The sequence below is a fragment of the Neofelis nebulosa genome, chromosome 17, assembly GCF_028018385.1.
Source record: "Neofelis nebulosa isolate mNeoNeb1 chromosome 17, mNeoNeb1.pri, whole genome shotgun sequence".
Classification (NCBI taxonomy): Eukaryota; Metazoa; Chordata; class Mammalia; order Carnivora; family Felidae; genus Neofelis; species Neofelis nebulosa.
In genome coordinates, this window is record NC_080798.1 from 48322047 (window position 1) to 48349184 (window position 27138).

Here is a 27138-nt window from a genome sequence, read left to right on the forward strand (position 1 = left end):
CCGCCAGCAGGGGGCGCGCGCGCTCAGAGAATCAGCCCGGGTCTCGGCGGGCGGCGGCCGCGCAGCGGTTCGGCCAGTGGGCGCGCGGCGCGGGGAGCGCCGGGGACGCGCACGTGGGCGCTAAGACCGCTCGCCGCCAGGCCAGGGAAGCAGGGGCCCTTCGGTGCAAACAGCGGGGAGAGGCTGCTCTTGCCTCTCTCTGACCTTCTTCAGCACAGCTACCAGGTATTGTTACTAGCAGTAGCAATAGTAATAAGGGTAGTAGCCGCAGCACCACTAATAGTAATACTAATGTAAGCTTGACAAATAGCATCTGCACTTCATGGTTCACTGGGTGTCTCTCATGCCTGCTCCCATCTGACCCTTACACAACAGGAAGAACAGGGACCAATTTTCCGAGGAGGGGACTTGAGACTTCAAATGACTACATGACTTGTACAGCAAAGAGGGGCCCGAGCCAGAATTTGAACCCAGCTCTTTCCCCACACTCTCATGGTCCCTAAATGGGGCCCATATTGGGGAGAAGCCAAGGATTCTCAAGGCTCTGGAGGTGGGGGGAGCGGCTGGAATCAGGGACACCCAGGGAAGATCCAGATGGAGTGGAGGAGGGGCTTCCACTGTCCCCCTGGGGTCTTGGTTGTTGCCCTCCCCAAGTCCCTCTGTGCCCTGGTTACCTGCCTCCCCCTGGACAGGCTCTGGGGGCTTTTAGACAGTTCTTCAAGGAGTGGCAGAACTACCTCCTGGTGCCGGGTCTTAACCGCACCCACCTAAGGACATGATGGGAATTTGCCTAGGCCAGTGGGCAGAGAATATCCATTGCTGACCTAGGAATGTTCTGTGCTGGCCTCAGAGAAAACAGAAGCAGCTGCTGAGGGCAGAGTCCTGAGAACAGCAGACAGGACTCCCCAAGCTGGGCACTAGGCTCCCTCCCCACTCTCTCCAGTAGCCTGAGCCTCTGAGCCCCCAGGCCTGTGCACCCATTACCCCTGGAGCAGCTGCTAGTCCCTCCTTTCTCCCCTCTCCTGCTGAGCGACTGAGAAATGGATTGATGCTCATTAACACGTACTAATGAGTGTTAGCTGAACTGCCTTCCGAAGGGAGAGCGAAAGAGAAGGAGGTAAGTGAGAATCAAAAGGAGGTCGCTGGGGCAGAGGAGCCAGGAGGAGACAGAGGGGGAAGGTTGTCCCTTGGAGGGAGGGACAAGCCTAGAGGGAGACTGAAGGAGAAATACAGAGTGAAGGTCCCCACACCACTTGATTTCGCTGAGAGCAAATGTGTTCAGAGTTTCTTGCAGGAACAGACTGGGAGAGAGGAATCAGAAAAAGCCAGCTTTTGAGGACTGTATGCATTCCCCTCGCCTTTGTGCCAGAGGAGAGTCCTGAGCTGAGAAGTTCACCAAAGCCCGTGGGTCTCTTTTGTACTGCCCCCGGGGGGGCAGGATTGTTCATTGGTTAGGAGCAGACACTCTAGAATCTGGGTGCCCAGGGTTTGAATCCTAGAATAAGCTGTGTGACCTTGGGCAAAGTATGTAACCTATCTGTGTCTCAAATTTTCTCTTCTGCAAAATGGGAATGTGAGTATTTACTTCTTAGAATTGCTCTGAGATTTAAATGACTTGATGTTCCCACTGCCCTTCATGGAGCCAGAGATCAGCTGTGATTAGCTTGGCAAGATATTCTTTGGCCAGCATCCATCTTCTGGAGTGGTGAACGGCTCCTGAAGGGGCCAACCCCAGAGGGAGGCCAAGGGGAAGGCTAAGCAGGAGCTCTTCACTGTGCTGTACAGCCCCACAGGGGCCAGGCTCAGCCCCTTCCAGCTTTGATGCTGTCACTTGGGCTCCTCTGTCTCACCTCCTGCTCCTCCCCTTTCCCAGATGTGTGGGGTCAGAGAACTCATCCCTGGTACCTCCTTGTTGCTTTGGTTTTCCTGGTGAGGAAGAGAGAGTGGATCTCCTGCTTTGTACTTTTCAGAGCTGCTGAGATGGGGATTGGGTATGAGGGGGGTACTTTGGCTTGACGGGGGAGGTCCTGGGTATGACTGTAGTGTGGCCCCGGTGACCTCCAGCTCTGCATTGGGACAGCCTGCATCATTCATTTTAGATGCATGGTTAGAGTCTTTCTGAGAGGCCCATTCCTGGGCCATCTCAGACAGAGAGGGCTGTAAAACCCAAGCAAGTCTCTTTGTCCTTTGTCCCCAGCCAAGTACTGCAGGAGCAGTGATGTTTAGGACTTATAAGCTCTGCTCTGGGGTCAGAAAGCTGTGGGGTCAAACCCACTTTGAGGGCCTTGAGCAGGCCATTTAACCTCTTTGAACCTTAGGAAAAATAGAGGTAATAAAGGTGATACTGGCCACACAAAGTCAGCATAAAGACCAAAAATAATGTAGTCAAGGCATTAGCTAGCAAGAATCCTGGTGGTGGTATGTGCTTAATTAGAAGGTAGTTATTACATTAACATAGGGTGTCGGGAGGAATTTTTCTTGTTGTTCTGAAAAGGGGCTAAGTACCCCACTTGTAAAGTTACCCCACAGAATCCAGGCCCCTCCTGTCTGCTGGACTCGCTAAGCCTGTCCTTCACTTCCACCCAAGGCCATGGGCTATTCGAAGACAAGGCTGTGGGATGGGGGGGGCTTGTGGGCGGAGCCTTAGCCTTTGGTCAGTGCAGCATTTGTGGCTCCTCTGGGGCCAAGTGTTTTGGGGGGTCTTCAGAAGACCTCTCCAGGTCATGGGGGGACATCTGCAGTAAGAGGATGCTGGCATGCCCAGCTGGTCCCGGAGTAGAATTCTGGAGCCTGGGACCCATGTGAAGGCAGAAGCGGTGCCGTTTTTGACTCAGGGTTGCCTGAAGGCCCGCACTGTCCTGTCCTGTGCCTGGAAGGATTGCACCCCATTCCTGTTTTGTGCAGCCTTTGGAGGGTGCTGTGCCTCCTGGGAAAGGTGCATGGAGTTTAAGGAAGGAGCAGAAGCCAGATACCTGCCGGTTAGTCCTTGGTGTTGAAGGAAGTCAGGGGGAGCTGAAGGCCGCTCTAGGAAAAGCTTCTTTCTACTGTGTTAGACCCTCTGACTCCCCAGACACCAGCAGCAGTAGCTGTTCCAGCACACAGGGACCAGATGGGTGAGGAGAGTTCCTCCCCAACTTCTCCGGGCAAGGGGATGTTTCAGAGCACCCCCTCCTCGCCATGTCATGCTTAGCCCAGGTGGAGCCAGAGCCCTCATCCAGTCTGCATTGGGGCAGATGGGAAGCTTTGAATCGGAGAAGACTGGAGTTTTAGGCTAGACTGGACCAAGTTTATGTAACTGAACTTGAGCAGAAAACCATGAACTCAGAACAGGAAATCGCTGAGGGATGGGGAAGAGAGATTCGAGGAGCGTGTTTGAAAGCAGTGATGATGTTTATATCTCAATGAGTTGAGACTCTTGTAATTAATTTTAGATGTCTGAGGTTTTGCTACTTTAGATGCTTTTATAGAGGGTTTTGGTATGTCTTGTTTGGTTTGGGCCTTGCAACTAGCCTAGCAGATGTGCAGTGCGAGAATTAGGCCCATTTTAAAGGTAAGGAAACCAAAGCTCGGAGAGATTAACACCCAACCGAGACCCAGCCAGGGTGGGACCCTGAAAAGCTCTGGCTCTTTCGGTTTCCTGTTTCCAGGGCATATGGAGTCCTTGGGGACCAGGTGCCAAGCCCCTGGCTAGTGTGTGCAATGTGCTTCCTAGACCCTGGCCACAGGGCGCCTCCCTGCAGCAAGGAGTGATGCCATGTCCGCTGTTTCCAGGATGCCCATGGGTTCAAGGTGATGGCTGGCTCCTCCCTTCTCCAGAAGGGGAAAATCTGGTAACATTCTCCTTTTTGCAGCCCCAGCCCACCAGCTGTGCCCCGAGTACTGCAACCTAATGCCAAGGATTGGCAAGAAGACCTGCCCGACTTGCCCTCTGCTCAGACCCCAGAATCACTTTCCGAAGGGAGAGAGGCCTGCTGACTGAGAGGTGCTGAGATGCTGGGGAACAGATGACAGACTCGCAGCCAGCACCCACTGGGCCCAGGTAATTGGCTGAGCTCTTCAGAGCACCTGGTGTTAGTTTGGAGCACATCAAAGAGAAAACCACAAGCCCGATATGGTTCCTCCCTCTGCCTAGAAATATTTCTTCCAGATATTGCTTCTTTGGTCTTTCTAATGGTTAGGCCTGGATACCTGGGTGCTGGAAAGCTGGCCTTGCTTCCCAGAAAGGAGGATAAAAGGGATGCAGGAGCCCAGCAGTTTCCATGGAAACGGATCAGGTGGAGGAGAATAGAGTCCGGAGGAAACCAGAGGTGGGAGCAGGACTTTTTAAATTCGGTCTGAAGCCTGAGATTCTATGGATAAAATATTTCCCTCCGACGAGGGGGTTTGGGTCACCGTAATGGCAACAGGATGTGGAATAAAAAGAGCTGGAGGCTGTTGAGGGACACCGTCCCCCAACTGGCAGGGTATGGGGGACGAGGCCTCCGGCTCCAGAATCCCATAGGTCCCTTCCAGCTTTTTTTTTTTTTTTTTTTTGGTTCTGCTGCTAATCCACAGTTTTGCCAGGTGATGGCTGTGTGATCCTGGGCCAGGTGTCTACCCTCTCTGAGCTTTCATTTTCTCACTGGTAAAATGAGGATAATTCTGGTAAATTACTTGTATGGCTTTTGTGAGTGTTAAACATAGTAACACATGTAAAGGGTGATGTAAGGCCTGGGACATGATAAGCGCTCAAATGTTGTTATAGATGAGCAAGTAGAAGGCAATTGGCAAATCTAATCCAATGAGTGTAGCAATCCCCCTGACCAAAGTGATTGGTTCAGGGATAGGCAACGAGAGATTGTATCTCAGAATGTGAAGGAGCTACAGAAAGGATACCCTCTCCACTTGCAGATGTTTTGGTGTGAAGCAGTGAGGTCTGGAATTGCTGCAGTCATCTTGACACCATGAGTGAAGAATCTAGAGTGGCCTAAGATGGGGAAGGGCATAGAATGGAGATTGAGGATGAAGCCCATATTGCAAAAGGCAGGGCAAAAAGACTTTTAGAAATTGGGTTGATGTGATGTTGGGGTCTGGGAGCGAACGGTCGAGGAAGAATTCTTGAGACCTTTTCAGTGCGAAAAAGGTGGTTTTATTAAAGCATGGCGACAGGACCTATGTGCAGAAAGTTGCACTGGGATCGTGAGGAGTGACTGATTATGTATATTTTAGTTAGTGGGGTTTAGGAGTAGCATGAGTCTCTAAGGAATTTGGAGCAAGGCTTCCAGGATCTTAAGGGGCTAGCTGCTGTAAAGATAAGGTTAATGGGGGGTGCCTGGGTGGCTCAGTCGGTTAAGTGTCCGACTTCGGCTCAGGTCATGATCTCACGGTCTGTGAGTTCGAGCCCCGTGTCGGGCTCTGTGCTGACAGCTCAGAGCCTGGAGCCTGTTTCAGATTCTGTGTCTCCCTCTCTCTCTGCCCCTCCCCTGTTCACGCTCTGTCTCTCTCTGTCTCAAAAATAAATAAACGTTAAAAAAAAAATTTAACATAAGGTTAATGAGACCCTTCAGATGTATACCAGTGGGCCATACGTTTGAAGGATGATTGCTAACATATATCGTGGGGGTGATAGACATAAAGGAAATTTCCAAAGGGGTTTTTAAAGAAGACTTACAGGATCCTGGAGGTCTGGCTAATGTCAAGCTACAGTTGCTTTTTGCCTCCAGCAAAGTATTCGCATTTAGGTAGTTGAGTTCCTGGAGGAAGGTCACTCTGCCTGCCTCAAGTGTTTGTCACTGGGTTGCAAGTTGTAAGGAGATTTCATTTCTTTTTTTTTCTTTTTTTTTTTTTTAACATTTCTTTTGCCTTTGTTCTTCACATCAGGGTCCCATGTGACATCATTTGAACTGTTGGATCAGGCTGAGTCTGAAGTACTGTTAGACTTCCTCAGTTGTATGAATCGATATACCCCCATTAATGTTTAAGCCCATTTGTGTTGAATTTTGAATTTTGTTTCATTTGCAACCAAAAAGTTCTAACTCCTAATCCAAGAAGAGGGCAATTGTTCTAATGGAAGCTGAGCTTGGGGAAACTTTAAGAACAGAGGCTTCTCTCTTTCTTGTTTTCTTAGGGTAGCAGGGCCACTCTCTCATAGATTTTGTCTCCATTTGGACAGTTTCTTCTCTTCCACACCAAGCATCTTCCCAACCTTGCCTCCTCCTCGCCTATCGGAGCCACCGAAGCGTCAATTTGTCCTCAAGAGTCATAGTTACCATTTCTCCTGATAGTCTCTCTGTTTCCCTATACCAAATTCCCAAGAGAAAAATGTGATTGGTCTAGCCCATCTTTTTCTGTTGGCCTGTTCAGATCATAGGCTGCTGTCCCATCGTCCAGCTGGGGGCAGGAAGTGGCGACAGGACAGGGAGGGGGATTTTTCTCTTAGAGGTGGGGGCATGGTGGCATTAATTGGGTGCTCAAGGTGGAAAACTCAAACAGGCAGTGGGACATGTTTGCTGTAAAACTGAGTAAAAAACACTCTGACCAATGAATCCACACGTAAAACACAGAGTGGGATGTGTGAGGAGTGTCATCTAGAACAGGGGTTGACAATGTTTTTGTTTTTGTTTTGTAAACTTTTTTTTTAAGGCCATTAGTAAATTCTGGGCGGCTTTGCAGGCCAGAGGGTCTCTGTCTCAACTGCTCAACTCTGCCACTATGGCACAAAAGCAGCTACAGACAATATGCAAACAAATGAACATGACTCTGTTTCAATAAAACTTTATTTATGTTATTTTTATTTTTATTTTTTTATTATGAAATTTGTTGTCAAATTGGTTTCCATACAACACCCACTGCTCATCCCAACAGGTGCCCTCCTCAATACCCATCACCCACCTTCCCCTCCCTCCCACCCCCCATAAACCCTCAGTTTGTTCTCAGTTTTTAGGAGTCTCTTATGTTTTGGCTCCCTCCCGCTCTAACCATTTGTTTTCCTTCCCCTCCCCCATGGTCTTCTGTTAAGTTTCTCAGGATCCACATAGGAGTGAAAACATATTGGATCTGTCCTTCTCTGTATGACTTATTTCACTTAGCATAACACTGTCCAGTTCCATCCATGTTGCTACAAAAGACCTTATTTCATTCTTTCTCATTGCCACGTAGTATTCCATTGCATATATAAACCACAATTTCTTTATCCATTTGTCAGTTGATGGACATTTAGGCTCTTTCCATAATTTGGCTATTGTTGAGAGTGCTGCTATAAACAATGGGGTCCAAGTGCCCCTATGCATCAGTACTCCTGTATCCCTTGGGTAAATTCCTAGCAGTGCTACTGCTGGATCATAGGGTAGGTCTATTTTTAATTTTTTGAGGAACCTCCACACTGTTTTCCAGAGCGGCTGCACCAGTTTGCATTCCCATCAAGAGTGCAAGAGGGTTCCCGTTTTTCCACATCTTCTCCAGCATCTATAGTCTCCTGATTTGTTCATTTTGGCCACTCTGACTGGCGTAAGGTGATATCTGAGTGTGGTTTTGATTTGTATTTCCCTGATGAGGAGCGACGTGAGCATCTTTTCATGTGCCTGTTGGCCCTCCGGATGTCTTCTTTAGAGAAGTGTCTATTCATGTTTTCTGCCCATTTCTTCACTGGATTATTTGTTTTTTGGGTGTGGAGTTTGGTGAGCTCTTTATAGATTTTGGATACTAGCCCTTTGTCTGCTATGTCATTTGCAAATATCTTTTCCCATTCCGTGGGTTGCCTTTTAGTTTTGTTGATTGTTTCCTTTGTTGTGCAGAAGCTTATTATCTTCATAAGGTCCCAGTAGTTCATTTTTGCTTTTAATTCCCTTGTCTTTGGGGATGTGTCAAGTAAGAAATTGCTGCGGCTGAGGTCAGAGAGGTTTTTCTCTGCTTTCTCCTCTAGGGTTTTGATGGTTTCCTGTCTCACATTCAGGTCCTTTATCCATTTTGAGTTTGTTTTTGTGAATGGTGTAAGAAAGGGGTCTAGTTTCATTCTTCTGCATTTTGCTGTCCAGTTCTCCCAGCACCATTTGTTAAAGAGACTGTCTTTTTTCCATTGGATATTCTTTCCTGGTTTGTCAAAGATTAGTTGGTCATACTTTTGTGGGGTCTAGTTCTGGGGTTTCTATTCTATTCCATTGGTCGATGTGTCTGTTTTTGTGCTATAAAACTTTATTTACAAAAACATGTGGTGAGCTGGATTTGGCCTATGGGACATAGTTTACTGACCCCTGATCTAGTAGAATGAGTTCTAGGCTCTCTCTGACCTCTCCAAGCTTCAGTTTTGCTTTCTATGAAATAGAGACTGTAATAGAACCCATGTAGAAGGACTTCTGTAACATGTCGGTAAAATAATGTATGTAAATTACTCAGTACAGTGGCTGGCACAGAGTGGTAGATATTGGCTGCTTTTCTTCTCTTTATCATTGGGTGGGATCTCAGAATAACTGGATTCTGGATCCACCAATTTGCTTTGTGAATCTAGAAGCGTCCCTTCATATTCTCTGAGCTGAGCTAGGAGCTGGTAGTCCCTCTTTTCAGAAGGTGGGACAGGATTCCTAAAGAGACGATTGGAGGAACTAGAGAAAGGCAATACTCTGGCTAGGAGGGCAAAGGGAAGGATAGCTGCAGATGAATCCAAATCTGGATGCCCTGTGGCCTCCGTGTGAGGCTGCCTTGGCCTCTGCTCAGGGACCTGGCAGGGAGCCCTGGGCTCAATTTGCAAACAAACCTACTCCGTTTCCTGCCAGCATGGGACTTCCTGGTGGCCAGGAATTTGGAACCTTTCACCAAGGCTGGGAAAAGGGTCCCTGAAGGAGGAGTGTCCTACTTCCAGGATTTCCCAGGAGGCGGCAGAAATGTCAGAATGAAATACTCAAAGATAAGGGCTGCATTCCTTTTATTAATGGATTCATTTAAAATTTAATTTGTTCATGCCATCAAAAAAAAAAAAAAAAGATTGACTAACCATCTACTTTGTGCCAGGCACTGTACTAGGCCCTGGGGATTCAATGGTTAGCAAAACATAAATAGTTCCTTTCCTCAGGAGTTTAAAGTCAAGGTAGGGAGGCAGACATTGATCAAACCACACAGTTGAACACAGAAGTGCAAAGTGAGTGTGTAACAAAAGTCCTGTAAATACCTGACATTTATGGGAAATCCATCCTGGGAGTGAATTAGGTGAAGGGACGTAGTGAGCACGTCTGAAACTTAAATCCCACCACGCAAAGGCTAGAGGGGTTCTGTGGTGGAGAAACTGTAAGAAGGTCAGTGGGACTGGAGCATAAAGTGGGTGGAGTGTATGGTGGGGTGACCCTGGAGAGGTAGGCATCGGCCAGGGTCCGTCTCCCAAAGTGAGGGGCACCTCCCTTCCGCCAAGGGCAATCCCCTAGAGAAGGATACAGGTGTGACAAGTGAGTGGCCAACACCTGCAGCAGCTGCAAGGTGGGAACCCTGGCCAGGGAGGGGGGTGGGGGGCACCCAAGAGTAGCTGCTGCACCCCAGATACGACCAGGTGCAACTGTGCAGTCCAGACAGGCAGAGACAAGGCCAGCCCTTCTGGACCAGTGGCCAGCGGGGAGGACTCAGTGTTTCTCCAAGTGACCTCCACCTTCCACCAGTAGTTACACTCACACTCAGGTACTGTTCTGGACAAAAGAAACCAAATCTTCCCAAACTGCCCTTCTTAAGTGAAACCGCATGGTGGTGCCATAAATGGGCAATTTTAAATTGTGTTCCCCCATTCCTGTCCCTGCCTGCTAGCAGGGTGGGAGGATGATTGCATTGGTTATGGGAAGCAAAGAAACTGCATATTCCTTGTGCATCTCTCTGAGTGCTCTGTGACCCTGGTACACTCATTTCTTTGTCACCCCTGCTGGAATGGAAGCAGGGATCCGTCTCTTTTGTTCAGATTTTCCCAGCTTTCATATGGACTCAGTCATTGTTGAATGAATGAATAAATGAATGAATGGCAGCAGAGTGGAAGAGGATGTTTCTGTGTATAGAATCAGGACCCTCCGGAGGCTCTAAAAATGACTCCAGGCACTGACCTGGCCAGCTCATCTCCTGGCAATCAGGTATCAGGCAGTGGGCCCATTTGGGTGGCCCTCGGGAGGGCAGCTGCTCGCCCTGTTGGGGGCTGCGGTACCGGCTGGTGGGGAGGAGCTGCCTGGCTCTCAGCCTCTCCCCTCATTCACTAATCCCCAGGCCTGGCTCTTGGCTCTTTCCCTGCCCTGCCTTCCTGATCACATCACTGGGAATCCCCTCAGAGGCAGGCCACAGGATGGGGCTTGAGGGGGAACAGGTCTAAGCTGGAAGAGGCCACAGTGGGGCACTTCCTAGAGTCTTCAACTCTGGCTGTTATTGTTGATGGTCTGATACAGGAGCCAGAAGCTCAGGCCAAGCCCAGCCCAGCCAGTGCTGGAGGGTGACAAAGGAGGAGGTCCAGAAGGAAGAGAGGAAGACAGGGAGAAGGGTAGAAAAGGGAAGGGGATGCGGTTTTCCAGGAGTTGCAGAGCCAGTTAGTAAAGCCTGGGCCTCCAGGGTCACCCACTTATAGTAGATGCTAGTGGTGCCCTGCCAAGGTCCTTCTAACAATGGGACAACAGCCCCCAGCTGCTTTGAGTGTTGACCGCTAGAGCTCCAAGTTGCACCATTCTCTGGAAAATTGCTACTTGGTCCAGAGATGTTCCCCACAGCCCCACGTAGGACAACCCATAGCCAATGACTGACAGATACAGGGCATCATGGCCTGGCCCCTTGCTTCAAGATGTGAGAACCCCTGTGGTACCATTCATGCTCCAGAACTCCCTGTGGGATGAGGCTGAGGCCAGACTTCAGCTGAACTGGCACCTTCTTCATCTGCCCCATTCATCTCCCCTGATCCTTCCAGATTTCTCCTTGGCCCGCTCTCTCAATAACTCACTTGCACAAGAATCCTTGTCTCAGGCTCTGCTTTCAGATCAGTCATAAGACATAGTGTCAGACTAAAATCTCTCTTGCCACTTGCCGGGAAGCCCAGCCCTGCAGTCTAGGACCCCAGGTTCTGATGTTATCTAGAAATGTGTGCTTTCACATGAGGACAGGGTGGCTTCCGGTATGTCTAACACAGCGCTGTAAGCACCACCACTTATCAGCTGTTTGAACTTGGACCTAGACTGTGGCTTCTTAGAGTTTCTATTTCTGCACCTGAGGAATTGGGATCATAATACAGTCTTGCAGGGGGGCTGCAAGATAGGGAGAGCCAGGGGAGCCAGTGACAATGAACCTGGCTTGGAGTCACACAGACCTGCCCAGCTGTGTGACCTTGGATGTGTTGTTAACTTTTCTAGTCTCTGTTTTCTCATCCATCAGATTAGGATAATACTAGTACTGAAGGCATGGGTTCCCGAGGGCACTATTACATACATGTAGAGCAGTTAGTACAAAGCCTGGCCCCTGAGTAAACCTAGCTGTAGAAAGTTTATATGGTACCTGCATAGACTAAGTACTCAATAGGAAGTAAGTGTTGTTTTCGTTAATGAGTATATGTCTAAATCAGTTGGTAATAATAATAATAAATAGCTTTGGTAATTTGGGAGGAGTGCTCAAAAGGTGGCCCAGAAGCGTGGCAGATGGGACCCTTGGGACCCGATGCATGGGGTGTGGGCCGAGGAGGGGTAGGCAGATGGAACCCATCCTGGCTCACTTCTCAGTCAACCAGCATGAACCCCGAGGCCACTGTTCTACAGCAGCCTGCTGCCAGTGGCTTGCCTGCGTGCCAGCCCATTTGTCACCCTGTCATCTCCTCCACACTTGAGAGCAAATCCCCAGGGATCATGAGCAAAGCACGCAGAACAAAGAGCTGCTTTTTTTCTCTAGGGCTAGAGGGGAAGTAAGGATGGTGAACAGCAGAGAGTGACCAAGGGCTTGTCCTTGGTTTGATGCGAAAGGTGCAAGTTCCGCCCTTCATGAGGGGCAGGGGTCAGTGAAGTGTGGCTCTCAGGCGCATCCAGCCACCTCCTGTGTCTGCATGGCCTGCAAACTAAGGATGGCCTCTCCATTTGTAAATGGTTGGGAACAGTGAGGAGAAAAATAATATTTTAATGACAATTAAATAAAATGCACATTTCATTGTCCACAGTAGTTTTACAGAGACACAGCCTCGCTGTCTATGGCTGTTTTCATGCTACAACGGCAGAATCGAGTGATTCCAACAGAGACTCTGTGGCCTGCAAAGCTGAAAATATTTGCTCTCTGGCCCTTTCCAGAAAAAGTTTGCCACCCCCTGACTTAGAGCATCAGGCTGACCAGGAAAGGTCCAAAAGTAAGAAAAGCAGAAAGCAAGTTGATTCTCCCTGCTGACATTTGTTTTTCCTTTGCTCTTTGATCTTCCTTCAGTAACATTTCCTTTCCTGTGCTTGGTACTTTCTTAACGCCTGGCTAATGCAGAGGGAAGAATCTGATTAATAACTCACCCTAAGGTGTTGGTGACTTAATGTATTGCACCTTCTTTCTCCCAGGAGATTGGATTAAAGGAATGAATCTTGAGTGGTGGAATTTTAGGAACCGTGGACCGTGTATGTGTGTATGTGTGTGCGTAAGTTCATGAGAGAGACAGAGAGGGACACAGAGAGAGACTTGTAATCACCAAGGGTGGAAACTGCAGAGTCCTGGCCCAAAGGAAATGAACAAATAGATTCTTTGGGAACGAACTACCTGGGAATGAGCAGAATGAGCTCACCTTAGTGGCTCCTGGAACCTCAGAGGACAGCTGAGAGAAGGTGCTGCCTCTTCTGATGTGAGCTCTAAACCTGGCTCCTTTGATGGCTAGAGGAGCCGGGAGGACATGGAACCTGTGACCAAGTCAGGACACTGAGGGTATCACCCGTCACCCCCAAGGCTCTGCCCAGCAATTCAACCCTCCATGGCTTGGCCAAAGGACAGGTGATAGCTGGCTCTCTGCCCTTGTTGGCCTTGACACTTGCTCTGTGGGTCTTTGGTGTGCCTTTGTCCTTCTTTTCTCCTTGCTGCCTGGATCTGAAGGTCAGTCACAGCCGGGGAGTGGGCCCTGTTCTGCGTGGCCACTGCTGCTCGGCCATCCCACAGACTGCGGCCTCAGCCCCCCGACTGCAGGCTCTCATTGGCTGGCCAGCTGCAGTGGGGCTCTGCACAGCCTGCCTCCCCTGGCGTCCGTTCTCCAAGTTGCCCTCCCTACTGGAACCAGGGTGAGCTTTCTGAAATGCCAGCTGTTATGGGCTGGATTGCGCCCCCCACCAAATTCATATGTTGAAGCCGTAACCTGCCAGTGCCTTAAGCAGGACTGTGTTTGGGGATAGGCCCTTTAAAGAGGTCATTAAGTTAAAATGAGGCTGTTAGAGTGAGCCCTAGTCCAGTCTAGTGTCCCGAGAAAAGGAAATATGGGCACATTGAGAGATGCTGGTGGTGCACACACAGAATGAGACGGTGACCACCTGCAACCCGAAGAGAGAGGTGTCAGGGTGAAGCCAAGCCTGCTGACACCTTGATCTTGGACTTCCAGCCTCTGGATCCTGCGGAAATAAATCCCTGTTGTTGAAGCCGTGCGGTTTGGGCCAGCCCTGGAAAACATACACCAGCTAAACTCCCTATCTGAAATCCTTGACTCCATCACCTTAGGTCTGCGCTCAGTGTGACTCCTCTATGCCCGTGGCCTCATTTCCCACCACCCCTCGCTCTGCGCCTTCATCCACCCACCCCAAACTCCTTGCAGTCTCCGGAGTGTGACTCGTTCCCCAGCACCAAGCTTTTGCACATGCTGTGTCCTGTGTTGGAAAGCTCTTTCCCCAACCTGGCAATTCCCTCCCTCCCTCAAGATTCCTTCCCAGTGCACGTCCTCCTCTTCTGACTTCCCTAATGGGAATGCCAAGGAGGGCTCTGGTGGATGTTACACACTGGATCCCCCAACAACCAGTCCAGTAGCTCCTGGAGGACAAAGACTGCGCCTCACGGATCTGTGTGGCCCCAGCACTCAGCACACAGCCAGAAGCGTGGTATGTGTGGTTCCTCTTGGCGGGTGCCTTGTGTGAGGCCAGTGCTGGGCTGAGACTTCATCTGTATCATCTCATTTACCTCCCAGCTGTAAAGTGGGCATCATACATTTTCCACCTCCTAATTCTGCCGCGAGCAGTATTATAATGTACCTCAAGTGCTCGGCACGATGGCATGGGCATGTGGCAGCTTCTGTCACCTGCTCCCTTCTTCAGGGACCACCTGAACCACTTCACCTGCAGGGGGACCGGAAGTGCTCATAGCGGGTCAGGCAGAGGCTGAGACTTTACCTGATGTCACCTCCACCCCCTTACTGGTTCCTCCTGGCAGCATTTCCTTGATAAATCACTTGTCCCCAGATCTTTGTCTCACGTTCTGCTTCTGGGAGAGTCTGATGTAAGACAGAGTTGGCAAACTTGTCCTGCAAAGGGCCAGATAATAAACATTTAATAAATAGTTTAGGCTTTGTGACCCGTACAGGCTCTGTCATAACTACCCAGTTCTGCCATTGTAGCAGGAAAGCAGCGCTGGACAATACATCAATGAATATGCATGGCTGTGTTCCAATAAAACTGTATTTACAGAGAGAGGAGGTGGGCCGGATTTAGTCTGGGGGACCATGGCTTGCTGACCTTTGGTCACGACAACAGCCCTAGAAGTTTGGTGCTTTGTCCCCTCATCGTTCCTATAGATGAGGAAACTGAGGTACAGAGAAGTTAAGTAGCCTGCCCAAGGTCACATGCAGGTGTGTAGCAGGGCCTGTAGACTGGTTCTGAAGCCTCTATGCTAAAGTGGTCTTGCAACAGAGGTCTAGCAAGTGAATGGCTCCAGGTGTCTTTCAGGCAGGTGAGAAAAAGGGGCGGCAGGGGACAAAGTTCCAGTTGGCTTAACTCCCTTCCACCTCCAGTAGGAAGACTGGCAAATGTGTGCCTGGGGTGGGGCTGCAGGGATGCATCTCCCTAAAAGTTCTAGGTGATCTCCACTAAATTTTCAATCAGTTCATTTGCCTTCCTAAAGCACTGAGTGGACTGAGCGGGACTCCTGGAATCCTTAGTGAAATCGACGTGTTGGAAAGATTTTAAAAATAGCACCAAGCCCTTTGACAAGAGGAGGGCTAATTACCCTGATGCTCTGGCACCCCAGCTGATGTGCTGCCACAGTGTAGACTTGAAGCCCTCCCGGCAGCCCCGAATCGTGAAGTCTTTGTAGAGAAGTGAGGTGAGGCTGAATTTTCTGTCTCAGGCCAGGGAGCTGCTTCATTATAAGGATCGCCAACCTGAATGGTATTCTAGCAGGGAGGCGGCAGAACCTGCTTTCCGCCCCTGTCAGGGAGTGGGGTGGGGTGAGAGGAGCCCAGGTCCACCCCACCCAGGGACTGGCCAACCCAGGAAGCACAAAAATCATTTATATTCATTGTAGTAAATGCTGCTAAACAAAAAGCAGGAAACCCACCCAACAATCCCACATCCTGGGTGAGCGATTTATCAACAGTTTGGTTTAATTCCTTCCAGTCTTTTGCCTGTGCCTATATTTATATATTATTTATTTATTACAAAAATGGGATCCTACTGTGTGTATGGCTTAGTGTCAGTGACATATTTTGACCGTCTTTCCATGCTGTTGTATACTTTTCCTTTTTTAAAATTATTTTTTAGTTTTTTTTTTTTAATTTACATTCAAATTAGTTAGCATTTAGTGCAACAATGATTTCAGGAGTAGATTCCTTAATGCCCCCACCCCTCCACCCACAACCCCTCCTTTCCTATGGTGTCTTTTGAAATGGCTACGTGTAATATACTTAATATACTCTTCCTGTGCATGAAACATATATACTTACCAATTCCCTATTATCAGGGAAAAGGCATCATTGCCAGTCATTGTACTGTTATAAACAAAGTAGCTAAGTCTTTGTTTGAGTCCTTGATAATCCCCTTACATTTTTAGGTGTGGAATCACTGAAGCTTGGGGTAACCTTTGGGGAGGTTGGAATCTTATTGATCTGTTATAAGTTATCCGCAGTTTCTTGACAAGACACTCTTTTTTTTTTCAAAGTTTATTTATTTTTGAGAGAGAGCATGCGAGTGGGGGAGGGGCAGAGAGAGGAAGACAGAGAATCCCAAGCAGGCTCTGCCCTGTCAGCACGGACAGAGCCCAATGTAAGACTCGAATTTACACTGTGAGGTCATGACCTGAGCTGAAGTTGAGAGTCCAGCACTTAACAGACTGAGCCACTGAGGGGCCCCATTGCCAAGACATTCTAGGGGAGCAGTTAAGGGCACGTATTCTACAGCTTGAGCAGCTGGGTTTGAATCCCAGCTCTGTCTAAAGAAGGTTTTGAGACCCTGGGGTGTATCGCTTAACCTCAGTTTATCTGTGATGTTGGAACAACAATAATATCCAACTCTGTCGTGCTATTGGGAAAATGATCTGAGTTCCTGCCACTGCTCTGGCAGGGTTCCCTCCTGCTTTTGCCCTTGGTCCTGCCCCGCAACCCCACAGAGGGAACATTTGCACTCTGCACTTACTGTCCCTTCAGTAAGATACATTCTTTCTCCGGATTGCCGCATGGTTCACTTCCTCACTTCCCTCTGATCTTAACTCAGATGACCCCCTTTCTGACCATCATTCTCTGTCACTTCCCTGGGTTCTGTTCTTCTTAAACCACCATGACCTCCTGATGTATAACATGTCTATTTCCCCCTTCCCCGAGAATAGAGGTTCCTTGAGGGCAGAGAGTTTGTTATTTTTGTTCATGGCTATGCCCCCAAGTTCTAAATTATATTGCCTATCACATAGAAGGTGCTTGAACATAATTTTTGGCTTGGATGGATTTTTCACGTGAAGCACTGAGCATGGGGCCAAGCCCAGGCTGGTGCACAATAAATTGTTATTCACCTACTAGAAGAGCTGAATGGAATGGCTGAGAGGTTGAAATGGTGTTTTCTGCCAGCAGCCGTGGCACTGAGGGGACAAGAGGTGGGAGGTGGGAGGGATGTCCTATTTGACAGCTCCTCTAGATCTCTGTTGAATGGGGGTTGAGGCTGATGGGCACTGGGGAGGTGTGGCCACACCTCTAAGCTCCCTTCTCAGGGACATTGCCCTTCCTGCCCCAAACACAGGGCCTCATCTCAATGAATCTCTCCATCTTTCCTGGGGCTGTTTGATTTTTTTAAAGTTTATTTACCTATTTTGAGAGAGAGAGAGATAGAGAGCGAGCGGGGTGGGGGGGGGGGCAGAGAGAGAGAGAGAATCGCAAGCAGGCTCTGTGCTGTCAGCTCGAACTTGCAAACCCATGAGATCATGATCTGAGTGGAGACCCAAGAGTTGGATGCTTAACCAACTGAGCCACCCAGAAGCCCTGGGCTGTTAGATTTTGAAGGGGAGCCAGGCACTGGAAACCCTTCCTTGTCCTGAGCTCACTGTCTTCTTAGGTTGCATTTCCTCTCATTTACTCTCATTTTCTGCTGCAACAGCCTGGAATTGCTTGGAATGCTCTGCCCCACAGGCCTTTTCATATGCTGTTCTCTCTGCAGGGAGTGCCTTTCCATCCACTCCCCTACTGCATCCCACTAACTCTTGCCCATCCTTCAAAGGCTCAGCTCGGCTTTCACCTGAGAAGTGCCCATGACCCCTCACCCCAGTCTGGTGCCTTCACAGCCCCCACGTTGTTTTTCTCACACTGTGTTGTAATTCCCTGTTTTCTCACTGGCCTTCCAACTAAATGGCCCAGGTGAACACAGGGACTCCACAACACTCGCCGTTTATCCTCAGTGCCTTGCCTGACACAGAGAAGGCGCTCGATATTGTTGAGTGAATGAATTAATAATGATGAAATAGGCACACTGTAGGTGTCGGGGTCGGGGGGATGTCTTCCGTGTGGGACACCTGCTCACAGTCATGTGGTGAATTATGCCAGGGGCCTGGAGTCCCGGGGTCTGTCTCGGGCCAGGCACTTCCACAGTTTTTTTGGAGAAAGCATCCTTATGTGTCTGGGGAAGTGACATTCTCTGCTTGGTGTCCCAGTCCTGTCAGATTCAAATGCTTCAGCCAGTTTCTATAAATGTGAACATTTCAATTGGGCAGCAGCTGCCATGGTAACTGGCTGAATCTTAGAACTTGGGGACTGGGAACAGACCAGAGACCAGGTAGCTTTCAGAAGGCTCTTTTTTTGTGCTGGTGTGTGGAAGCTCACCAATGAGAACTGACTCTGCCCAGGTGCCCCTCAATGCCGACACTCAGTGCTTCCTTCTGTCTGGGAAAGGATCTTCAGGGGCTTCACTGGCCATATTTGTAGTATCTTCAGCTTATCCTCTTGGATCCTAGGTTGTTGGAGCTCAGAGGAGGAAGACTGAGATTTTTCTTGGTACACTGAGGTGATAAGACTGGGGAAGGACATAGTAAAGCAGGGAGAGGAAGGTCACTCTCACCTTTGCTATTCTGTTCCAGTCAGACTTGCAAGTAACAATCCAGGCTCATAGGCACCTCCTCCTCCTCCTGGAACTTTCTCAAGTGGTAGGACAATGTTTTTGAAACATTAGCTAATATTTTTCCCCCATAGCATTTTTTCTTCCCGTTCAGTGTTTTTGCAACACATACAGCTGTACATATGCATACAGCTGTTCAGGTTGTGCACTGTGTAAATACATCCAGACTGTGTGCATGATGCTCCCTGAATTGTGCAATGTGGTAGCCCTGAGAAGGGAGCTAACAAAAGAAAAGGGAGATGCTTCAGGGATTTTGCATTCAAAAGCCTTAGCCTTGGGGGAATGAAATGAACTCTAAGTATAGATAAAAGGATGAGAGAATGTTGCATAACCAAGAACAAGGTTTTCTTCAGCCCCAGTCTAAATAAAGAAAGATTCCTTCAAGTATCAGGGGAGAAGAGAGGTCCTGGCTCATTGAGAAGAAGACCCTGAACTCTGTACCCTGGGCCAAGTCCAGGTCAGGGCAGCGGGTGTGGCAAAAAACCTTGTCAGTTTGCCGAATCCAAGACTCACAGAGACTTGTGCCCCATTTCCCAGGTGGGGCTCCAGAAAAGAAAGGGCTGCATGGTAGGTAGATCTGGGCAGGCAGGGCCTCCAAGGGTGAAGAGCAGTGGGATGATTTCAGTGTCTAGGGCACAGCATCAGATCCAGCCAGAGAGCTGCTGAACATGAGTGATCCCATGGCCAGGATGGGCCATGACCGAGCAGCCTCCTGTGTTGATCAACGGTCAGGGTGGACGGGTGGTGGCTGAATCAGGAGGCCCCAATGGACAGGGATTGCAAGGATCATATCCCCCTCTTCCCCCACTCCTCATTGGTCCTGGGAACCTAGGTGTAATGGGATTAGGGGGTCCTCAATTTGGCCCAGACTTAGTGTCTGTTTTCTGGTGGGATGAGAGGTAAGAATAGAGATTAAGTGGCATTAAAGATAGATAAGGTAATGTTTCTTGCAGTCAGTCCTGAGTCTTGCATGCAAGATTTATTCCCACAACACATTGCTCTGAGATTCTCAGAAAGGAGCCTGACTCTCCATCATGGTTTACATAGTGGTTATCCACCAGGCCTGCTTCTTAGCCTCACCTGGGGAGCTTGTGAAAACACACGGATGTGCCCTTAGACTTAGAGAATCAGAATATCTCAGGTGGGGCTGGCCCGTGTACTCCATTGGCTAGATCAGTGCCTAAAAAGTAGCCAGTGAGACCCTTTCTTAGCTGGATTTTCCGGGTGCTTGGGAGAAGCTTCTTCCTTTTTTTCTTGGTTATTTATAAAAATGAGCAGTTTCCCTCTCTGTGATTCCAAACACTTAGAAATTTTTCAAACAGATCTTAAAAGAATAGCAGTGTTAGTCAGTAAAAAACAATCCATGATTATTGTTTAAAAAGGGAGGCTTTGTCACTTATAAATTCATTCTTTAATATTAACAGATAAAATAATAATCATAAAATTAGGTAGCTGAAGGAAGAGAGGGAACAGGTGGAGGGGACAAGGACCAAAACTGAACTTGGCAGGATGTACATAGGCTGTAGATTTGACATTGGAACAGTGTAAATGTTTTCTGTGATTACAAAACAAAGTTAACTCGAAAATGGAAATAACAGTCTTTGAACAAGGAAAGAAACACAAAATATGTGAACCTAATTGTGTTTCTGGTTGGAGGTACACAAAGAAAAATTATTTCATACAACTTTATTTCATATAACATTATTTTAACTCTACACACTTAGTAGAATATATCCTAAGGGCAAAAGAACTGAAAAATAGATCTTAAAGTGTTTTCAGCAAAATTATAATTAGAAATAATATTGATATCATTATTCAAAACTATTTCACACACACATAGTAAAATAAACCAAATAAGTAATGATGTTACTAGAAACTAGGATTTTCAACATGAGAGGAAGAGAGGCAAACATAAAATTAAGGGCTTCAGGAAAACTTCTGTAATTTAAACTTTGAATTCTAAATATCATTTTGAATGTATGATACACTTTCTTTTTGGAAACACACACACACACATTTGTATTTCTTATATCTGTGTACCCTGAAAGCTTTGACCAGTGACCACCCACTCAATAGCAGTGAAAAGCTCAGGGCCCAGTTCAAGGTCTCCAAACCATTCCCCACTAGAAGGGGGGATAGTTCATCAAAAGGCAGTGAATAGGGGCACTTGGGTGGCTCAGTCGTTTAAGTGTCCAACTTTGACTCAGGTGATGATCTCATGGCTTGTGAGTTCGAGCCCCGGGTTGGGCTCTATGCAGACAGCTCAGAGCCTGGAGCTTGCTTCAGATTCTGTGTGTCCCTCTCTCTCTCTCTCTCTGCCCCTCCCTCACTTGTACTCTGTCTCTGTCTCTCAAAAATAAATAAATATCTTAAATTTTTTTTTAAAAAGGCACTGTATAGAACCTGTTTAGATGCTGATTTGAACAGAATAACTGTAAAGAAACATTTATAAAATGATCAAGAAGACGGTTAGGAAATACCTGATGGAACTAAGGAATTATGATAATTGTATTTTGGCTCTGTTTTTAAGAAGAGGTCTTACCTTTTTAAGATATGTACTGAAGTTTTCACAGATGACAGCTCTTGGTTTTGCTTCCAAATGATCCAGTAGGAATGGGGGAGAAAGCAGGTGGAGGTTAGAAGAAAAAAGATGGGGCATGTATTGGTCATTGGTGACATGGGGGTTTGTTCTTTTCTCTGTACTTTTGTATATGTTTGAAAAATCTCCATTAAAATTTTTTTTTGGGGGGGATGCCTGGGTGGCTCAGTTGGTTAAGCGTCCGACTTTGGCTCAGGTCATGATCTTGCAGTTTGTGAGTTCGAGCCCCGTGTCGGGCTCTGTGCTGACAGCTCGGAGCCTGGAGCCTGCTTCCGGTTCTGTGTCTCCTCCTCTCTGCCCCTCCCCTGCTCATGCTCTGTCTCTCTCTATCTCTCAATAATAAATAAACATTAAAAAAAATTAAAAAAAAATTTTTTTTTAAGTAAGAGGAAAAGAAAGCGCAGGAGGAGGAGAAGGAAGAGTAGGGGGCATCCCACAGATGTCCCAAGTTAAAGGAATATTAGGTTGTCCTCAAAGAGAGAAAGAAGCCTACGTCTCCAGGGAGCATGGCCACTTCTCTCTGCCCTAAAGGTCCTAGTGCCTACTGGGCAGAGAGACACATGATCAGTGACCTAGACAGTGATTTGGAAATCACAGCAGTGAATTGGATAATCCATTTAAAGGCAGCTGGCTGAGCTGGCCTGGTGGAAGAGCAGCCGGGAGCCTGGCACAGGTAGAGAGAACTGGGGAACCAGGAGCTATGGGGCCCTAGGCTTGTAAAGGGAACAAATCCTACTTCTTCTTCTTCTTCTTATTTTTAAAAAATTTTTAGATGTTTATTTTTGAGAGAGAGAGAGAGCGAGCAGGAGAGGGGCAGAGAGAGAGGGAGACACATAATACAAAGCAGGCACTAGGCCCTGATGCAGGGCTTGAACTCACAGACCAGGAGATCATGACCTGACCCAAAGTCAGAAGCTTAACGGTCTGAGCCACCCAGAAGCTTAACCCAGAAGTGATTCCCGACAAGGGAATACTGGGAAGGTATCGACTGAGTCAGGCTCTGGAGGCACTTGTATGATACCACAAAGTATTTTAATAATGCTAATGCTTTTTTTTTCAGATTACGAAAATAACGTGGTCTTAATAAGATATGCTATTAAGTAAAGTATTACAAGAAACCATAATGTGTAAAAGGAGTCAGATATAAAAGAATACAGACTATATTATTTCTTTTATATAAAACTCAAAGAGCAGAATTAATGATTAGGTGGTGATTTTAAGGAAACAGAAGGATGTGAACAAGACAGTGGGGAGAATGGTTATCTTTAGGGGGATGGAAGGAACTAGGATCAGAAGAGACACAGGTGGTGCTTCTGGGGTCTGATATGGGTGGTGGTTATGTGGGTGTTTGTCTTCCAGTTTACGAAGCTGCAAATTTATGTTTTATGCATGTCCCTCTAAACCTGTTATGTTTCACAATGTAAATATAGAAACAGTACACTTTGCCTGTAGAAAAATAGGAAAATGGGAAAAAGTACAAAATAGAAAAAGTCACCGATGATCACTCTACCTAGAAATTGACGTTGTGGTGTGAATCACTTTAGAAGGAATGGGTGGTTGATAGTTAAGAAGTATGCTTTGAAATTAAACTGACCCGGCAAGGTTTAGATGTTGGCCTTGCCACATGCTAGATATGAGAACTTGGACAAGTGACAGAAGTTCTCAACTGCAGAGTAAGGGATCATAACAGTACCTGCCCAGGAGGGTTGTCACGGGGATTGAATTAAATAATTCATGAAGAAACCCAGAACTTTCAGTGTTAGTTATTTTAGTTCATTCCAATTTTTTTAAAAGCATATATATACGTATATCTAGTTTATATATTATATATATATATATATATATATATATATATATATATATATATATGGTGTATATGTTTTTTGAAACTATGATCACTGTTCTTAATAGTTCTGACTTGATTACACACACACACAACAAAGGCACTGATCCCTTGTGGAAGTCCTTAGAGGGACAATTCTATACAATAAGACCTGAATAATCTGATATAATATTCAAAGCTGTCAGTAACCTACACTATGCCATCATTCTCCAAAGATTGATTGTCTGTCTGTGCCTTTGCTTACACCATTCCTTTTGTCTGGCATCCCTTCTCCTTTTTTGCTGGTTGAAATTTGATTCCTTCTTTGGAACCTAGCACAAGTGTTGCCCCATGAAACCCTCCTTGGTTCTACCAGGTGGGGCAGAAGAGAGTAGTCCTCTACTTGGGGGTATCCTGTGCTATGGAAGCCCACACCATCTCCTTAGTGGAACCTTAGTCAGCGTTTACCTATAAGGGCGATGAACAGGTCCCCAAATTGCCTTCTGCTGATTTGAAAGCCACTGGAAATAAATCTCATGTTAGACCTCAGGGTGGGGACAGTCTACCCAGATGCTAGGGCCTTGAACAGAATCTTAAACAGTACAAGCTAGAATGAGTCCTCATCATCGAAAAGCTGAAAAAGATTGCAGACTCAAACATGGAAGAGACTTTTTCTCATGTAGAAAAATCCATTCATGTCTTTTGCCCGTTTCTTCACTGGATTATTTGTTTTTTGGGTGTTGAGTTTGATAAGTTCTTTATAGATTTGGGGTACTAACCCTTTATCTGATATGGCATTTGCAAATATCTTCTCCCATTCTGTTGGTTGCCTTTTCGTTTTGCTGATTGTTTCCTTCTCTGTGCAGAAGATTTTTATTTTGATTAAGTCCCAATAGTTCATTTTTGCTTTTGTTTCCCTTGCCTCTGGAGACGTGTTGAGTAAGAAGTTGCTGCGGCCAAGATCAAAGAGGTTTTTGCCTGCTTTCTCCTCGAGGATTTTGATGGCTTCCTGTCTTACATTGAGGTCTTTCATCCATTTTGAGTTTATTTTTGTGTATGGTGTAAGAAAGTGGTCCAGGTTCATTCTTCTGCATGTCGCTGTTCAGTTTTCCCAGCACCACTTGCTGAAGAGACTGTCCTTTTTCTATTGGATATTCTTTCCTGCTTTGTCAAAGATTAGTTGGTCATATGTTTGTGGGTCCATTTCTGGGTTCTCTATTCTGTTCCATTGATCTGAGTGTCTGATTTTGTGCCATCATGTAGAAAAAATCCAGAGGTGGGTGGCCTGTGCCTCGTCATGGAGGCTCCACAGTTTTATGAGGCCAGCTCTCATGTCTCTGCTTTTCACCTCCAGGGCACAGCCATCCATAAGTCACCACAAGGTCTAAAATGACTACCAGTGCACTAGCCATTAGATATCCAGGCCAGGCTATAGGGCCAGGTTATAAAGGGAAATAAAAGGGGGTCATGTCTTCCTTTTAAAAGAGTTTTTCCATGAGTCCCATACGACACTTCCATTTACATCTCATTGGTTAGAACTTGGTCACCTGGCCATACCTAAACTCAAGGGAGTCTGGGAAATATTGCTGCCTAAATATAACTGGCATCTTGTTATAAAGAAGGAAGGAGAGAATGGTTTGTTGGGAGAAGCACCAAGCAGCCTCTGCCTCTGCCAGAAGACTCTGCCAACAGGCAGTGTTACCTGAACGGCTCTTACCTGTAAGGAGAGCTGGCGCAGAACAGGTATTTCTGGGGGTAACAGTGGGCTGAGGTGGAGCGCATTAATGTCACAATCACATAGAAATGCCCTGGGGTCCTAGAAAGTCGCCTGTCCTGCACAGCAGTGGTTCCCTCGGGCCTCCTACATCTTCTTTGTCTCGTGTGTCCTTCTTTTGACCCCTTCTTGAAGGACATCCTCCTGAACCCCAACTCTGAGGTGCACTGGCGTGATTCCCAGAAACATTTAGAGTTTGCTCGTTGTTTGTGTTTTAGTACCCTATACGCTTCAAAGTCTTTTATACACACAACTCTGCTTTATTTTCACCAAAGCCTGGTTTGCTAGTAATAGGGGGTGTTTATGGGTCTTGCCATATGTCAAGGAAATGCTGAGCACTTTTATACGCTTCATTCTCACAATGACCCAAGGGGCCAGAACTGCTGGAAGCCCATTTTTCACATGAAGAAATGGAGGCTCTGAGAGGTGAACTGACTTGTCTGAGACCACAGAGGATATAGTTGGAGTTTGAATCTGGTTGTGTCTAATTCTGAAGGCCCTGCTCCTTAACTATAAGGCTAGGGTAGCTCTTATTCTTGTTTGAGAGTTGAGCAAAAGAAACCCAGAGAGGGTTAAAGTGGCTTGTGAAAGGTTATAAACCAAGTGGGTGGTGATGCCAACATCAGGACCCAAGCTCCCAGCCCTCTCACCATTGAGCTACATGGTCCCATTGCCCAGGACCTCTGAGCACTGCCCGGGTCAAATGGACTGATGTGGCCCAGAATTACACCTAGGATCCCTGCCCCTCCCCCTCGCTTCCAACAGAGGCAAATCAAGGCCAAAGGGGGATTTGTGAGGTGTCTGGGAGAGGCAGCAGACACAGCAGGAGGGAGCGATAAAGATCTTTTGAATTGTGAGCTGAACCTCTTTGATCTAAAAATCAATAGGAGTAAATTGGTTAGATCCACCAAAGCCTTTCCCTGCCATGCCCTGTGTGAGGTAGTTCTTGAACTTGCAGTGGTTTCCAGTCCTCCAGCACTGCGATTCCCTCAGGATGGCCCCTGCTGCTGCCCCTGTGGAAAAGCAGGCATCAGATGGCGCTATCCTTCTGCCAACCTGTGCTGTGACTTCCACATCTCTTCCCCACCATGGGGCAGACATTGTCCCAGAGTCTTAGCTGTAGGACGAAGGCCTGGATTTAAGAGATCTTTATAGAAAATGCCAATAGACCCTAGCAAAGCTTCCTGGAGATCCCACAGGGAGCACCTTGGGGCTATTTCAAGACTTCCCAGCTTGTTCAAGGGCTGAACACTGTGGCCAGCCAGGCATTTGGGATGCATGGGCCGCTGCTTTGTCCTGTTAATCCCTCTGAACAGTTTCAGAAGCAGCCAGGATCAGCATACCCAAAGCTGGAAGGGAATGCTATGGTTATCTTGTCTACTTCTGGATCTCCAGGCCAAACTGTGGCCAGCCAGACCTCCTGGGAATATTTTCTAGTTGGAAATAATTCAGCAGATGGTCTTGTAACCTGCTTCAGCGCCTGATATATCCTAGGCACTCAATGAATAAACACTGAATGGATGAATACAGGAATAAATGGCCTCTGTAACTAATGACTTTTGAACGTGGAAGGTCTGTGAGGAGTGCTGAGGACTCATGTTTAGTCATTAGCTGTACAGGACTCAAGAGGAGTGTGAGCCCAAGAAACCAGCATCTTAGTGTGTGCCTGGAACTTTCCTCACTGAGCAGTGACCTGTTACTTGATCCCTTGCCTCAACACAGGCAGGTTTCTTAGACTGGTGACTATAACATAGTGAAGATCATGAACTTCAGCATCCAACAGATTTGGGTTCAAATCCAGCGTTTGTCACCTGTTAGTTACATGACCTCAGGCAAATCACTTCATCTTTTTGAGATTCACTCTTCTCATCAGTAGAACAGGGCAATAGTTGTACCTAACTCTTGGACTATTTATAGGATCTCCCTAGACAATGTTCTCAAAGAGTGCCTGGCACCTAGTAAGATGGTAAAAAACTAGTAATGGTTACCGTGACATCACTACCATGGTAGGTCTCTGGGTCACTCTCTTGCCCACCCTCACCACTAATCCAGCCAGGTTCTCCTGGCTTCAGTATAGACCTTATCCTGCTCCATTTTTCCAAGGCCAGAAGTTTTCTAGGGGAACTTCACTAAGAAAAGAAGGGTTGATTAACCCTTTTAGTGTCTAAAAATAAAAAAAATTAAGCAAATAAATGTTTGCCTACCAAAGAATTGGTTTGGCTGGCTTTGCATATCTGATGTACAGCTCTCGAATGCTTCTCTTTCATCATATTTGTCTGAGGATGCTTAAAAATAACATTATTCATGGATAGCTTGTTTATATATTTATCGCATGCCTACTAGCATCCTGGCACCAGGGATACAGTGTTGGGTCAGAAAGACAATAAACATTTAAACATTTGGAACATCAGATGGGTGTTGATGCCCTACAGCCAAGACCACGAGGGTTGACCTG

The 27138-nt window shown here is 47.2% G+C and overlaps 1 long non-coding RNA gene across 1 annotated transcript in view; it reads left to right on the plus strand.

Moving 5' to 3' along the window:
• The first annotated feature begins 129 nt into the window (after nucleotides 1-129).
• Nucleotides 130-27138, plus strand: part of LOC131499446 (uncharacterized) — a 63904-nt gene continuing 36895 nt past the window's right edge. The window contains exons 1-2 of the long non-coding RNA XR_009255880.1: nucleotides 130-225; nucleotides 3852-4039. This is a non-coding gene — a long non-coding RNA (uncharacterized LOC131499446). The remainder of the gene's footprint in view (nucleotides 226-3851; nucleotides 4040-27138) is intronic.